Source organism: Rana temporaria, chromosome 4 (genome assembly GCF_905171775.1).
Source record: "Rana temporaria chromosome 4, aRanTem1.1, whole genome shotgun sequence".
Lineage (NCBI taxonomy): Eukaryota > Metazoa > Chordata > Amphibia > Anura > Ranidae > Rana > Rana temporaria.
In genome coordinates, this window is record NC_053492.1 from 206,563,750 (window position 1) to 206,581,602 (window position 17,853).

Genomic DNA, 17,853 nt, shown 5'->3' on the forward strand with positions numbered 1-17,853 from the left:
TTGGCTCAGACTCTTTTAATTCTGTGTAAATTCGCCTCTGTTCTGGCTGTGGTTGTGCTCAGTAGAAGTTTTTCCTTGTTGCCTGTAGGTGGCGTTACCACTTCAGGCCCATGTTGGAACTCGGGCGAACCATAGTGTGTTAAGTGACCCTTCTCTGCAGCAGCCCAGTGGGAGTGGTGCCCCGCTGTGCATGCTGGGAAGGGATACCTAAGGAGCAGACGCCGTCTTTCGGGGTCCTTTGCCTCATGGCCCTCCTGGTGCGAGGTGAGTGTGTGTGTGTGATTCCAGTCCGGGACCATGTTGGTCCGTGGCTGCATTCCTGTCAGGTAGGCCCAGCTATGCTGGCTGGGGCCTCTGGTTCTACAAAGGATCCTAAGCTGTCAATCCAAGTGGGGGAGGCTTCCTAGCGAAGGAAACCGGGGGAGGACCTGCCCTGGAGGAGACAAGTAAGGCAAGCTGATGTCTCGGGATAGGCCTGGTGACCTTGTTAAGGAAAGAGATTCACTATGCAAATTGTCTTACAGTCCGCCGGATTGGCTTTTTGCTGTAAGGCAGGAAGTTTGGCACTGAAATCCTGTGGCAGAGGATTCCTGACTATCCATCCATGTGCTCTCAGACAGTCTGTGGCAGACACTGTCTCTATACTGTCCGTGCATCACTCTGGCTGCTAGGCCATGTGAGAGGGGTCTATCCGGGTGAGCAATACCCACTCAGGAGTGAGTGGTGAATACTGGAACTTTGGATACTTTTTGTGCATTCTGTACCGCGTACCTGAACCTTCCCCTTCTCTTTACACTCTCTACTTCCTTCACAAGTTTTATGCAGAGAAAATAAAGCCTACAGTTGAAGGTTTTACATCTTGTGTGGACAACGAACTTCGAGGTAACGTGCAAAACCCAAAATCTAAACCAGCAGCTCCTACGGAGCCTAGTTGAGTTAACAATATCGCTAAATTTGTTATAGAAGGGGTCTGCTTTAAGTAATTTTTTTCTAGTGCTTTCCAAAACCATTTGCTTTTAGAATTAAAACATTCAACACAATATGTAATTTTATGACAGTTTTTTAAAGTATTAATCTCACAATTATTATTTTTCTGCTCACTTTTTTTTATTCTTTCTTTTTCCACTTTAAGAATACGATTCATGGTGTGCTAGAATGATTCTAGAGTGCCTCAATTATAATATTTCAGTCCCTGGCAGGTATGCAGCGCGTGGGAAGTAGAGTACATATTATGTAAGCATATATTATTTGTTTCATTCCATGCTGTGTTTTTATAAATACCATGTTACAGCTTACTTCTAAATTTCCATAGGGTAGGCCATTTCTAAATGTGAACACTATGCCTATGAAGCAGGTTGTTGGGGAGATTGATGTCCTGTAGTAAGGTAGAACTACATGCAGGTTTAAAAAGCTATTTCTGCTTCTCAGACCAATACTATTACAAAGGTAATGTTTGCTTATCTGAAAATTGAACTAGCCGAGAGATCATGCCATATAAATGGATACTTGCAAGGAAAATATATGGCTCTGCAAATACATACATCCTTTTACCAGTATGGGTAACCTTTAAGGCTTGGTTAACACTGGGGGAACTTGTCAGGCGACTTAGCCTCCTGTCAAGTTGCAATCCATTCAGTGCAATGAAACTGTTCTAATCGGAGTGACTCAAGACTTAGAAAAAGGTTCCTACACTACTTGGGGGTGACTTTGGAGTGACTTGCATTGACTTCTATTAACCACTTCCCGACCGCCGCATGTAGATATACGTCATCAGAATGGCACGTACAGGCACATGGGCGTACCTGTACGTCCCTGCCTAGACGTGGGTCGGGGGTCCGATCGGGACCCCCCCCCCCCCGCTACATGCGGCGGTCGGATTCCCGCGGGGAGCGATCCGGGACGACGGCGCGGCTATTTGTTTATAGCCGCTCTGTCGCGATCGCTCCCCAGAGCTGAAGAACGGGGAGAGCCGTATGTAAACACAGCTTCCCCGTGCTTCACTGTGGCGGCTGCATCGATCGAGTGATCCCTTTTATAGGGAGACTCGATCGATGATGTCAGTCCTACAGCCACACCCCCCTACAGTTGTAAACACACACTAGGTGAACCCTAACTCCTACAGCGCTGCGATTTTTTTTACCAAAAATAGGTAGAATACGTATCGGCCTAAACTGAGGAAAAAAAAATTTTTATATGTTTTTGGGGGATATTTATTATAGCAAAAAGTAAAAAATATTGCATCTTTTTCAAAATTGTCGCTCTATTTTTGTTTATAGCGCAAAAAATAAAAACCGCAGAGGTGATCAAATACTACCAAAAGAAAGCTCTATTTGTGGGGAAAAAAGGACGCTAATTTTGTTTGGGAGCCACGTCGCACGACCGCGCAATTGTCTGTTAAAGCGACGCAGTGCCGAATTGTAAAAACCCCTTGGGTCATTTAGCAGCATATTGGTCCGGTCCTTAAGTGGTTAAAGAAGTCATTTGCAAGTCACGATAAAGTTGCGCTGTACGGCAAGGCTTGACGAGAGTCGGGCGACTTTGAAGCCATCCCAGTGTGAACCAAGTCATACTGGTACATTGTATAGATTTTAGTTACAAAAACAAATGTCTATGGATGCAGGTTTTGTGACATCTCTGTTTAGCAGTTGGAGGCTTACTGCTTTGATATAAGGATGCTAGCAGAAAAAATTGTCATCTCATCTAGTTGATCACATTTGGCTCTATTTGGTTAAGAGTAAACGTGGTAGTAAACCCTTCCATGTAGCCAGTGAAGTGACTGGCATCAGGTAATACACAGATGAAACAAATTCTCCTACATAAGTTGTACCTCTATCTGCAGTCTTCTCTTTTCCACATCCTTTCAAAGTGCAGAATGTATTAAGCTTGTCTAGGCATTCAGAAAAAAGGAGGTAGAGAGCTAAAGTTACACACAGAACTCAGTGAGGAGATCTCTGAGAGCTGATTGGAGGGAAGGGACACCACCCCCACCCCCCACACTGCATGTTGGGATAATCATTACCAGAGGCAGAATGAAACCAGATATAGGTTTCAACCATTGAAATCTATTCTCCACCATTGTCATGGCTCTGGAATCCACCTGCAAGTGGTACCTGGTGCCTTCTAGCATCTCCAAAAAAGTGTAATATTGCGCTAGTAATTAACCACTTGCCCACTAGGCACTTAAACCCCCTTCCTAACCAGACCAATTTTCAGCATTCAGTGCTCTCACATTTTGAATGATAATTACTCAGTCCTTGAACACTGTACTCATACAACATAGAGCTTTCTTTTGGTGTCACAAAGTTTGTAGAGCTTCACCCCATATCAGGCTCTTTTGCTGGGGATAAACTGTTTGAAGCCCAGCCTGCCTGTGAATTTGACAAGTGACTCACCCACAGAGATATTTTGGTCGGGGGTATATAACTGAGTGAATTTCTCAGAGAAAACATTTAGAAATGGCCGAATATTAAAAATGTTGTCATAAGCTGGGTCATTTCGGGGAGGGCACTGGGTGTTGTTAATATACTGGAGGAACCAAATCATTAGGTATTTTGATCTTGGCATAAGGGATGAGCAGATTGGCATGTGGTGGATGGGGTTGGTGGACCAGAAGGAGTAAAGCTTTTTTGTGAGTCTCATGTTAAAAGTTAGGCCTAAAATGTTTTTAATTCCTCCACGGTAACTTCTCTCCACTCAAAGGGAGGGGTGTAACTAGAAGCACGGTTGCTTGCTATGAACTGTTGTGCATAGAGGTTTCACTAGGCCATGATGGACGATAGGTCTTCAGTAAAAAAAATCAAAAAAAAATCAATAAGGGCAAAATTATCAGGCTTGGCGGTGAAAGGAGGGATGTTTGCTGCTCTGGAATTACAAGGAAGCCACAGGGGGTTCTGAAGGGCATAGGGGAGGCTGGAATGGGTCCTAACCATTGGGAGCTGAGATGACACCCTACTAGTGCTTGACCTTTGTTGCAGTGGTACGCCATTTTTTATGAATGGCACTGCAATAGAGGTGGATGGCACTGTGCTACTTGTAGTAGCCTGCTGCTCCTCGCCAGAACACCTTTGTTTCATGGGCACACTTTCCTCTTTCTCCGATTCTGTAGCAGACCCACTGCTTAACCCTCCTCTTATGTTGGCTTTCTGTTACTATCCATGATGTTAACGGGTCGGTTTTGATCCGTGTCTTAAATCAGCCATAAAATACCCTCTGAACAATTATTTATCATCCAATTTGTTTCTTACCTCTTGGTTACCTTGTTAGGCTTCTTTATCATTGAAAAGATTGGTTTTAATATTTTTGGTGTGACCCCTTAGACCTTTCTTTTGATAGCATACCTCTCATTTTCAAATTTAAAAAATTGTAAAATAGTCAGCAACTCTGAAATGTATTGGTCCTATGTTTCTTTACTTTATTTAGAGAAGCAGACAAGCAGGCAAAGAGATAGGCCCCTACCTAACTACAGCTCACAGGGTTGAGAGGTGATTGGCTGTCAGTGTTACTAAGCAGAGAGAGTGTTTATGATTTCAGTTTTGGCACTTATTAGTGTCCTATAATCCTATATTATAACTGGGTCAGAATTGACCCTAACACCATAAACGTCTTAATTTTCACCACAGTATTTTATAATTTAGTGAAAAGGATTATTTTTCTATTACATTGTTTAAATAGAGGTTCCTGACAAAGTAAAAAAATCTTGATGCAATAAACAAATTTATGTGATACTTATAGACATTCAAAACCTGAAAACAGGTCGGTTCTGACCCGAACACAAGAGGAGGGTTAAAACGGGTTCATATGCCGAATCAGAATCCAACGCAGATTCAGAGCTCCCTGCTGCTCTTGTTGCTCAGGCTAAGAAGCTGGTATGCCTCCTCAGTGGGAAAAAATGTTTTCGCCATACTGCTGACTGTGGGCTGTGATGGGATAGGGACACTAGGACAGATGTGGCTGCACTGATGGGTGCTAATGAAGCTGATCCAATGAGGCTGCACTGATGGGCGCTGATGAGGGTGCACTGATGCACTGTGGCTGCACTGATTAGCTGATGAGGATCCACTGATAGGGTGTCACTGATGAGCACTCACTTATGGGAACTGATGTGCACTATTGGGCACTGTAGTGGCACTAATGAGCAATGTAGTGGCGCAGATGAACACTGATGGCACTGTAGTGGCACTGATGGGCACTGTAGTGGCACTAATGGGCACTGTAGTGGCACAGACGTAGTACTGATGGCACTGAAGGGCACTGCTGGGCACAATAAAAATGTTCAAAACTCACTGTTGGGCACAGCTGGACACTCAATCTCTCTCCTCTCCACACACACTGTATCGGTGTGAGGAGAGGAGAGAGTTGTACTCCTGGATGACCCCGGCTTGTTTCAATTCTGATCGCTTCGTCATTGGATGAAGCGATCATGTGATAAAGGGCCGCTGTCATTGACTTTTTATTTCAAAGAGTGAAATAATTAAACCAAATGAGAATCCATGGTTTAAATAAATGTAGAATGGCCCCGGACCTCCAAAGGCTTTATGGTGACCTGACCTCCAGAGTCGGGGAAAGCTGACATCCGTCTTTGTAGAGTGGGTTACAAGGCATGGTGGGTGTGATGCAAGATGGAGTGATGGGCGCCAGACACTTTTTGGATGCAAAAGAGATTTATTGTCAACAGAACTGTGGGAGAGAGTGAGGGCCAGGACACTCTTAAGTAGATGCAATGATAATTGTCAGACTCCGAGACTTCTATAGGTAGACAGCTATACAATGGAAGGCCTCCAGCCAGATAACACTTCTGTATAGGTAGGATCACCGTCTCCTATAGCAACAAGTCTTGTAACAGTCACTAACCGTAGTTGTACTTAACTATTGGCAACACAGAATAGTTTTTTGCTTACATTAGTCTCTCATTGTAGATTTTTACTCACTGAGCTCCCAGTCTCTCACTAGACCTTCAGATCCAGGCACCACTGAATCTCCTGAGCTCTTCCACAGTTAACACGCAGTACACATCTCAAGCGTCACCCATGCTATCCTCCTGGGTCCCTAGATTGGTACTCGATCCTCCTCAAGCATCACCCCTGCTGTCCTGCTGGGTCCCTGGCTTGCCACCTGCTGAAGCTTTCCATTTCTTTATTGTCTCTGGCTGGTGAGAAGACTGTTCTGGTACTGGCTCCAGCTTACTCACTGTAGTCTCCGGTAACCAGGTGGATGTGCCCTTAGTGATAACTGCTTCCACTCTACCTCCAACCACAACTGGTTCTGCATCCGGCTGAACCTTCACAACTCGAATGGACTCAAATCCTGCAGTCCCAACCCTACGCTGGTTCTCTTGTTCCTGGATTAGGCCTTAGGCAGCCTAGAAGCCAGGTGTTCCCGGGATAGACCTCAGGCTTCCGGCCTAGCAGCCCGGGGCAACATAACACACATCCACCCAGACAATCATGCAGGTGGCACAGAACCCTGATCACCTGACTCCACCCAAATAGGCTCGCTCAGCAGGCCAAGGGACCAAAGAGACCCCTGGCCAATTTGCTAAGACACCCCATCCATCCAATGTCTGACCTTGCTTTACCCAAGTTAATCTAATGCCAACTGCAAGCGCCACCTAGTGGCAGAAGAGAAAAGGTACAGCAATTCAGTGTTTGGGAGAAATCGGTGGATCTTCTAACAGTCAGCCAGGATGATTATTTACCGACAAACTAAATTTATTAGAAACCCTACCTAAACACCAAGGTGCTACATAAATAAATGGAAAAAAGTTGCATGCACAAGATAGTGTGATGGGGCGTGGCAATCGGATTATCTAGAGGCCACGCCCCCTTGTGACGACACAGACCCATCATGCCCTGGGTGGTGACGTCACAAGGCGGCGTGGCCTCCGGATGACATAATCTGATTGCCACACCCCATCGTTATTTAAGAAATGCTTGACATCGGCGCGGGCAGATCAGCGGGATGCTGCATCCGAGGAGGGTCGTCGGCAGGAGCGGCATGAAAGGAAGAACACTGGACAAAGAAGACAGAAGAAAGAAGAAGAGTGGAAGAAGGAGCAGGGGGAGAAGGAGAAAACTGGAGGAAGACCGGAGGAAGAAGCGGAGAAGAAGACGAAAATATTTTTAATAGAAGACTTGTCAAAAACTGTCTACTGTATTTTTTAACACTACACTACTTTTATTTTGGTGAATGGGTAAGGGGTACAATGTACCCCATACTTATTTACATGGGGGGTCTGAGATCTGGGGGCCCTCTTGTTAACCACTTAAGGACCGCCTCCTGCACATTTACGTTGGCAGAATGGCAACATGGGGGCAAGGTGCTTTGGGGTGGGGGGGCAGAGCACCCATCCCCCCATGTTGAGGGTATGCGGCCTGGTATTGTTCAGCAGGGAGGTGCTGACTCGTCCCCTCCATTTCCTAACCTGCTGGGCTGCATGCTCAGATAAGGGTCTGATATAGATTTTGGGGGGGACCCCACGCCATTTTTTTAAAAAGAAATTGGCTTGGGGGTGCCCCCTCCCCTAATCCATACTAGACCCAAGGGCCTTGTATAGACCTTGGAGGAACCCACGCTGTTTTTTTTTTACATTCAGCGGGAGGCCCGCTGACAGCAAATGACTCATCGGTTGTTAAGGACGCGGCGGCCGGCTTCCTGGCTCCCTCCTTAGCAACCAGCTATATACAGTGTGTAAATGAAAAAAAAACACAAATCACGGCAAAATGTGAATCGAGCCTTAGTGGTTAGCGGTGACACCTGTAAGGACACCAGACGCTGTGTGCAACCGATTTGCCTATAATAATCTTCTTTCTTAGCCTGGATTTGCTAAGGAAGTGTCATCCCATAGATGAGGCGCTCTTTGCTTGCATTGAAAAAGCTGCAAAAAGGCTGTTAGACATGCAATAGTTCGATCCATCTGGTAAGAGGCAAATCTTGTGTGTGCAGTGGAGCATGGTGTATTTAAATAGGATCACAAACATATTCAGGAAGAATCGCCTCTGAATGGTTTTGGGAATCTATACCTGATCACACTATCTTGTGTATGTGACTTTTTTAATTTTTTTAAACCATGGACTCACATTTGGTAGAATCTCCAAAGCCATAGCAGAATAGCCCCCACATCTGTTTTGGGGATGCTCATCTTCAGTCATCTTAGAAAATTATAGATCTTCACCATATATTTGACAGCAAACTGACAGAGCATATGGCACATCAGTAGATAAAACCGGGTAGTATATTATTTACTACAGAGGTTGAGCTTATGCAAAATTACAAATATGCATCAACCGGGCCACACCCTTACTTATTTATTCAAGTCATCTAAAACAGTAACTGGGTCACTGAAGGTTCGATAAGGGTAGCGTAATAATGGATATGTCTAAACCCCTGGATTTACTCTCCTGCAAGGTGAACCAGATTCCCAGGACCAGAAAACCAGTGTGGGCTTATGCTCATATTTGTGCACGTGTGCATTGCTCACATGCTAATACTTCTAGGCAATAGATAAATTATTCCAGTTCCTCATGCTCGCATTTGTGCACACACTCTCAATAGCGTGTATACTTGATGCCCAGTTGAGCAGTTGCAGAATGGTCTTCAACCTGTACCTGTATTCCTGTCACCTGATCCATTGAACCTGCTTACCTGTGTATGACCTGGCTTTCTCCTGGGCTTTGCCTTTGCTCCTGCATTAACCTTGTTTACCTGTACTCCGGCCGGTTTACTGGACTTGTCTTTGCTTGCTGATTCTATTCTGTGCTTCCTGGCTGTTACTGACCTTGGCCTGCTTCCTGGATTTGCTCTGCCTGCTGACTCGGTCCCTTGTTACCCAGCTGCCACTGGTCTCTGCCTGCATATTGGCTCTGCTACCATCTCCTGCTCTGGTGCCAAGCTGCTTCCGTATCCAATGCTTAGGACTACAATCCCCAGCTTTATCCACCTACAGTATCTCACAAAAGTGAGTACACCCCTCACATTTTTGCAAATATTTTATCATATCTTTTCATGCAACAATTCTTTTTTTCAGGTCCTCAGAAAGTCCTTTGCCATGAGGTGCCATTTTGAACTTCCAGTGACCAGTAAGAGAGTGATAACACCAAATTTAACACACCTTCTACCCATTTACACCTGAGACCTTATAACACTAACAAGTCACATGACACCAGGGAGGGAAAGTTGCTAATTAGGCCCAATTTGGATATTTTCACTTAGGGGTGTACTCACTTTTGTTGCTAGCGAATAAGACATTAATGGCTGTGTGTAGAGTTATTTTGAGGGGAATTTGCATATGCGTGAATCCATACAGATCTCCATTACCTTTGGGTCTTCTGTAGAAAACATCCTGGCCAACATGGGAGGATCTGGACAGTTGGAGGCCTGAACATAAGTCTTCCCCAGTGCAGCAGGAAGCAAGGGACAGTGTGAGTACCTCAGCACACCCGGGGGAATACAAGGGGAGAGACTGCCAGATGTAGCATACTTTGCAGTGACAGTGTTCTGCTAAATCCCAATCCCTTGCCCTGGGGCATTTTTCAGAGCAGCTAGATGGGCTGGTAGTATCTGCAAGCTTTAAAACTGTGTAAGGCTCTGAGAAGACACTATACTCCTGCATACAGTTTGGAACGTTATACTATTTCACTAAAGGGGACTGAGAACTGGTTCGTAAAAATCTTTGCCACTGATCCATAGAGACAGTACAGTCCAGGATGTTCATTTTTGTGTATATAGATAAAGGAAGTTTGTCCTCATCTGCTGTTCTTCAAGTCAAGTTAGGTATCCTATATACCCCTAGACCCTATCAAAGTTGTTTACCCCAAATAAAACAATAACAATTTAGCCCATGGACTGGTTACTGACTGTGGATGCAAGTTGAAAAATGCATGTTGCCTGGCTGTGCAGACTATAGGGCTCACTGGCTCTTTAGGGTGTAGTGCTACACAGGTTTAAAATCTCTTCCTATCCACTCAGTTGGCAAAGCGAGACCAGTTAGATATATGTATAGCTTGCTGTGAGAATTCAATAAACATTACATTACAGATTAATAAAAAAAATATAAACCAAGGTTTTTAATTTAAAATGATACAAAGGAAAGTTCATTTCTAAAAGCATAATGATGTCTGTTAAGCAAAGGGAAATGTTCAGCATTGCCTCTGCTGGCACTGGGCACATGTGTGTTTGCCTTAATCAAAAATTAGAATTTTTTATTACCCTGGTGCCCAAACCACAGCCCGAGGGCCCATTATTGTATATCCCTGGGGCCCCTGCAGGCAGTAGCCTATTTTACCTTGCTTAGGTGTGTGCTTAAGCCAGTGAAAGAAAATATACTTTAGACTAGGTTTTAGTAGTTAAATGGTTTTATTTCTATCCCATTGTCTTACTTTTTTCTGTGTTGCCTATCCTTTATTACTTATTTTTTATTTATTTTTTCCTTTGATCTATTATAATGGAACTTGCTGAAAGAAATATCAAATGGGGACTTTGGAGAGGACAAATGTGAAAGTTTATTTGTAAGGCTGTAAATTTAATAGCAGTGACTTCCGATGTGTGTCATCAATCTCATCAGTCTCATGTGTGTCGAGTCTAGGACTCCCCAGTCTCCAATAACCCCTATAGCATGTTTTCAATTTTTTTGACCATCTCCTGTTGCATGTCTGCAATGCCTAAAGACTTTCTTTAGCGTTAAATTCACAGCGTGTTATGTGGTAATGTCAGGGCCTCTACATAAGGCTCCCCGCTTCCAAAAAGTGGACTACCACTGTTTGATTGTATATATAAGGAAATGTGGGAATTGATAAGTGGACCAAATATATATTAATCACCTATACATGGAATATATTGTCTTCTTGTCCTCAAGGCTTCTTGTTTAAGGTAAAGTGCTGTGTAAACTGTTGGCGCTATATAAATCCTGTATAATAATAATAATAATAATAATAATAAGGTGTAACTATGGAGAACTAATTGGAATGAAGAGGTCCTCCTGACATTGTAAAATCCATAGCAACAACCACCTTAGCAATCCAATCCTAGCAGCTTGTTTAATAAGATATTGTCCATAATAATGTAACTGTTGAAATTTGTTTCATTTAAAAAAAAAAAGATATAAAAGATATTAATGCTATCTTTCCATTTTATATTAATTATTACATCTTTATCTAATCAATCAATGTATTGTACTGTGCATTTCAAGTATATACAGGTTTATTTCCATCCTTTCATCCTTGTCAATCTTTGTTTAATAATGACATACCTATATAGCAGGCAGTTATCAATGCTTCTTTGTAACATATTTAAAGACACTTGTTCATATTATCTTCTTTAAATAGATATGTAATAATTGCCACAGAAGCCATTTTGTAATTTAGCATTATTAACAATGACCTTTCCATTTCAGCCTGCGGCCAGATATGGTTTCTAAAACTGACAGAAGTTCATATGTTGCTTCCTTGTAACCATGACAACTGTGGGTGTTCTGTACATTGCATGGATACTGAATGCCTCCAGAAATATATTTAACTGCTCAAGTTTTCACTGCCTTTCCCAGTTATTTTTCTGTTATTACAACAGTCAGATCAATAGCAAGACTGTAGTGAGCAGACCCTGTCTACTTTGCTCACAGAAAGGAGGAACTGATACTTGCCTAAATACTTGCAGTGTGTATAGGTAAGAACAAGAGGACCCATTTTTCCAACTAATGTAAAATATTACTTTAAGACCCCCTTTCACACTAAGGTATTTTTAAGGCACTTTAGGGCTAAAAAAAAAGCACCTGAAAATCTCCTCTCAAGCCCCCCACAGTGTGAAAGCCGAGGGCTTTCACACCGGGGGCGGTGCGCTTGCAGGACCAAAAAAAAGTCCTGCAAGCGGCGTCTTTGGAGGGGTGAAGGAGCGGTGTATACACCACTTCTTCACCGCCCCTGCCATTAAAATCAATAGGCAGCATTGCCAAAAGCACCTGCAAAGTGCATTGCGTGTGCTTTTAACCCTTTCCTCAGCCACTAGCAGGGTTAAAATCACCCCGCTTGCTGCTGAAAAGCTCCACTAAAACAACGGTAAAGCACCGCTAAAACTAACGGTGCTTTACCGCTAACCTGACAGTGCTAGCAGTGTGAAAGGGGTCTAAGGAATGGCTGTGAGATGAAATGGACTTTGAGCCACTGATCACAGCTATTTATTTAAAGCGGAAGTAAACCCATCTATTTGATAGTTTAAAAAAACAGTTAACATTCCCGGCATTCCGGAAATGCTAGATGTCACATTTGCTTGTGCTCTCAACCAAACTGTCAAACCATCCAATGGCTGGTTTCATAACTGATCACATGTGCAGCATCGTGGCAGTTGCAGATTAAACAGAGGCCAATATGGCAGCTTCCTTGGCTGAAAAGAATAGGAGGGTTTACTTCCACTTTAAGCAGTTAAGACTAGTCTGAAATCATTTAACACGGAAGTAACCATGCGCTTATAGCAGAGAATGTAAGGCTTACTGAGCAGTCCTGTTTTGACATAAGCTTTGTTTCACTGGCAGTGAAAGGGTTATGCACCATTTGCACAAGCGTTTTGCCATGCTGCAAAGCCCAGCGACAGGAGTCTGATTCTGCTGCTGGGACTGGCAGCTGTGTGCGGATAACAGCGGCCGCAGTTATCTGCACACAGCTGTTTATATCTGCATTATTTCACAGTGGCTGTCCTTCATGCAAAACTGTCCTGTTGCTGGCCAATATCTATCAATCTTTCATTAAAAGAGAAGTATGGAAATACAAAAAAAAAAAAAAATCATACTCGCCTAGATGGCTGTAGCACCCATCCCAGCTGCAGTTGTCCCTGCCTCTTTTCCCCCGAAAACTGAGTTATAAAGCACAGCTGATCGCTCAGTTCTCCCCCTCGACTCTAAGCAGAGTGGTGACTTTCAGTCTCTGGCTCTCGGCTCTCTGCTCTGACCCTCCAGAGCTCACTGGAGCAGCTGCCTTAAGGTCACCGTGGTGTGATGAGAGTCTAAGGCCTCGTACACACGACCGGACATGTCCGCTGAAACTGGTCCTTGGACAAGTGTCAGCGGACAGATCCGATCGTGTGTACAGGCTAGCAGACAGATTTCCAGCGGACAAATGTTTCTTCGCATGCTAAGAAACATGTCCGCTGGAAAGCTGTCCGGCGGACATGTCCGCTGGTTAGTACACCTAACCAGCGGACAGATATCTCCCGCATGCGTCAAATGGAAGTATTTTACTTTCTGGTTTGGTGACGTGGCGGCGTCAACGTCACCGCGCTGTCTGTCCGCGCGGATTTCGGTTTGATGGTGTGTACAGCCATCAGACCCGAAATATCCGAGCGGACATGTCCGATGAAAACGGTCCGGCGGACCGTTTTCATCGGACTGTCCGCTCGTCTGTACGGGGCCTTAGTCATCTGCCGGTCTAGGCATCTGGGTGGATTCCAACTGTAAAGTTGGGATCTTTTCCAAACCTGGACTGGCTTTAGCCCACTGACCGCTAAAAACGGGACACAGAACTGCACTTCTGTGATCCAAAGGAGAGGTATAGCCAAAATAGCTTTGGCTATACTTTTCCTTTAAATACTTAAAAGGCTGCAATTGATACAGTTGTGTAAACTTAGCAAGCAGCAGAACAATTTTAATGCAGAAGAATTGACTGCAGATAACAACGCACTGTAAAAATGACAAGTAGCTAATAGCTAAGGTGTGCATCCAATCAGTGGTGCCTAACTTAAAATAATGGAAAGGTGAGAGTACAGTGCCTTGAAAAAGTATTCATACCCCTTAACATTTTCCACATCATTTGTGATGTCATTTTACAACCAAAAACATAAATGTATTTAATATGATAGATCAACACAAAAGTGGAAGGAAATGATAAATGGTTTTTATTTTTATTTTACAAATAAATATCTGATCTGGCTGATCTACACACACTGACCAGTGACCTGCCTGACCTTCACACACTGAGACCTTCACACACTGACCAGTGACCTGCCTGACCTACACACACTCTCTGACCTACCTCAGCTTAGCCGGGGTGTGCGTTCAGCGGTCACTACAGCAGTCAGTCAGCCGAGCAAAGACGAGTGGGAGCAAAGACGGGGTAGTGGGAGCACTGACTAACCGACTATCGACTCAGAAAGAGGAGCCGAGCCGAGGTGGAGAGCCGCCCGCCCAATCAGGGAGCGCGGGGATGTGGCGTTCCCGCCTTCTGGAGCCTGCAGGCTAAGATAGACGTCACCGTCGTCACGTCACACGTCCCGCGGACCTGGCATTGGCGCTGCAGGCTCCAGAAGGTGGGACCTGCTATGGCACTCGCCCACTTTCGGCCACTGCCACACTCGGCCGCACTGCACTCGCAATCAGAGACCAGATCAGTCCCAGCGCTCAGGGGGTAACAATTGAATGCAGCATTCCATAGACTCTGGGCTTTTCGGGGTCACATTCGGGGCTTCAGCCCCCCTAGCCATCCACTCCCGACTCCCCTGCCCCCCCCAAACATGACCATCCACCTAAACTGACAGGCTAGGCAAGAAGAGCATTAAATAGAGAAGCAGCCAAGAGGCGCATGTTAACTCTGGAGCTGCAGAGATCTACAGATCAGGTGGGAGAATCTGTCCACAGAACAACTATTGGTCATGCAATTCACAAATCTGGCTTTTATGGAAGAGTGGCAAGAAGAAAGCCATTTTTGAAAGAAAGCCATAACAAGTTCCGTTTGCAAGAAGATACAGCAAACATGGGGAAGAAGGTGCTCTGGTCACACTACGACGAGCCGAGAAAAATTAAGTTCAATGCTTCCGAGCATGCATCGATTTGATTCTGAGCATGCATGTTTTTTTCTCCGTCAGAGTTCCATACAGACGAACATGTTATCTTTCTAAGTCGTTGGAATTTCCGATGGGGCACACACACTGTTGGAATATCCGATGAAAAAATTCTGTCAGCCTTTTTCCATCGGAAATTCCAATCGTGTGTACAAGGCATTAGAGTCTGCAAAAGACTTGAGACTGGGATGGAGGTCTGAAAATAAATGGAATACCCGCGCTTAGGATAGGATGTGGGAAATGTAAATAATGTAAATTATAAGACTGCGGCCCCCCCAAGAGGATACAAATAATACAGGAATAAATTGGGGTGTGGGGGTAGTGGCGCTGTCTGTTCAGTAGCCAATGGCTAAAGAGAATAAGGAGACACACGGCAATATATATGCAGTAATGCACACTAGTTCCACCAGAGATGGCGTCCACCAGCCTGGAATTAAGATATAATGCTAGGCACAGCTAAGTATATCTAAACCAAAATATAAAGCTACATCTAAAACAAAGTAGTGTGACTATATAGTAAGGAAAAAAAATTGGGAGCAACTGCGCTAATAAAATACTAATACAATGTGATGCTACTCCTAAGGAATACTACTGTGAAAAAATTAAGCTGCACCTTACTGTATACGGTGGAACAGTGATAGCATAAGGAAAAAAACAAGATGCGCTAAATACATACAAAATATAATACCAAAACAACATGTAACAAATCAATGTCCATAAGTGAAGGTGAGGAAATGTGAAAAATAAAAAGTCCTTAGAGGGACGGCAAAGCTTCTATCCACCCGTGTAGTGAAAAAAGAAGATGAACCTAATGATCCACAAATAAGTCCAAGGTTAAGAGGTGACTATCCCGAAGCAGTGATCCACCACCAATATAGCCTCTTACCGGATATCCGGTGGTCTCTTAACTAAAAGAGGACCCCAGAAAGCATGTCAAAGATGAACCGTTGAAAATCAGAGTGCAGGTGGGCTGAGCTGGAAACCAATCTTTATCTCATTCCAGTGCTTGCGAACTCGATTACCAGGTAACATGGAAAAACATATGGGAACCGCAATAGTGTAAAACCATAGATGCGTTTATTTTAAAAGAAGTCAAAAACACACTTACACTAAAACAATGGTAAAAGGGCATGTCTATTGGAGCTCCGGCCGGAAGCTGACCAAAAAAAACCCGTTCAGATGGTGAAGAAGTCGTGCAAGTATACGGGGGGTGATCCGATGCAGCACTCGTTCCGCCCGACCGGTTTCGCGATAAATCGCTTCCTCTGGGGCACACGAAAATATGAGTGTGTACAAACAGTGTATGGTAATGCCCATAAACTAATCAGGACAAGGATATTTAAAAATAAAATGGAAGTGCGTGTGCGTGTGCGTGTAACCGCTTGACGCAAGCGCACTTCCGGGTGGAACAGCTAACTAGCTCAGTGGAACGCACGGCGTCCGGCAGCTGCTACCACATACATACCGGATTGATAGTGCCGTGTCTGCACATCTGCGATCATCGCAGACAGCTCATCTTTTATTTTTTCAACTTTTTTATTCCATTTTATTTTTAATTATCCTTGTCCTGATTAGTTTATGGGCATTACCATACACTGTTTGTACACGCTCATATTTTATTTAGCACGCCAAGCTCTTAGTGGCAGTGCAATAAAGCTTACCCTGGTTTTTACATATCACGCTATGGGAGCCTGTCTTTTTTTCTGGAGGAGTCTGGACGATTAGGAAGATCTTTGCCACCTGGTGGAAGTCGTTCCCAGAGAGCTCAGGGAAGGAAGGATTGGGATCGAGAGACATTGCAGCGTGTTTTGCACCCTACCCCTGCAGGGGTGAGGGCTTCTGGTGAGTGGGGACCCAAGTGGGGGAGCACCGGGACCACCGTGCTTACACAAACTGCATAGTGTGATCACCCAGCACAGCAAGAAGCACTGTTTGAAGTTGATTACTGCACTCAAGTTGATTACTGCACTCAAGTTGAATTTCAATTAACTGTTTGAGGATTCATCACTTTACTGATGATTTTGTGACATTTTTTACACATATTTTTGGATTGACTTTATGACTTTTTGGTTTCACTTTTTGGTGTTTTTGTGTTACACTTTTCATTATCTAACACAGTTGGGTACATATATCCAACTCTGGTTATCACAGGATTCAATACTTTTTGGTGATATATGCTGATGTTTTTTGTACAATTGTGCGCATATTCATATTTATATTCAACTATTATTCTACCGGCATCACAGGACTTTATCTCACTTTAGGTTCACATATATTTGTATTTTGCTAGCAGAGTTCTAGTTCAATTTATTTTCTATTTGTATTTATTTCACCCATATGCGCCTATTTTTATCCACATAGTATGTTTGGTCGAAGTAGCAATAGTTTTCCACTCTAGTGACTTAATATATAGTCACACTACTTTGTTTTAGATGCTGCTTTATATTTTGGTTTAGATATACTTAGCTGTGCCTAGCATTATATCTTAATTCCAGGCTGGTGGATGCCATCTCTGGTGGAACTAGTGTGCATTACTGCATATATATTGCTGTGTGTCTCCTTATTCTCTTTAGCCATTGGCTACTGAACAGACAGCGCCATTACCCCCACACCCCAATTTATTCCTGGGATGGAGGTTTGCCTTTCAGCAGGACAGCGACCCTAAACATACAGCCAGAGCTACAATTGTATAGTTTAGAGAAAAGCATATTCATGTGTTAGAATGGCCCAGTCCATGTCGTGCGTGCGCACATGAGGACGTGAGGCGCGCTCTCGGGTGAGGAAGAAGGAGCATGGAAGCGGGACGGAGACGGGACGGATCGTAACACGTGGGAGACTGGATGTCCCCCATGCACTCGCCGTACGCTGCCGACTTCCGACGGAGCTGCTGGGATCATCTCCGCCTCGCTGCAGTGAGAGCGTTGTCTGTGCTGTTTCGTTTGCCCTGCAGTGCTGGACCGGGGAGTCGGATCTCGGGCGGCAAGTCAGGGGGTCACTGAAAACGGCTGTGCATTGAGAGGAGAGCACCCACTGTTAGTA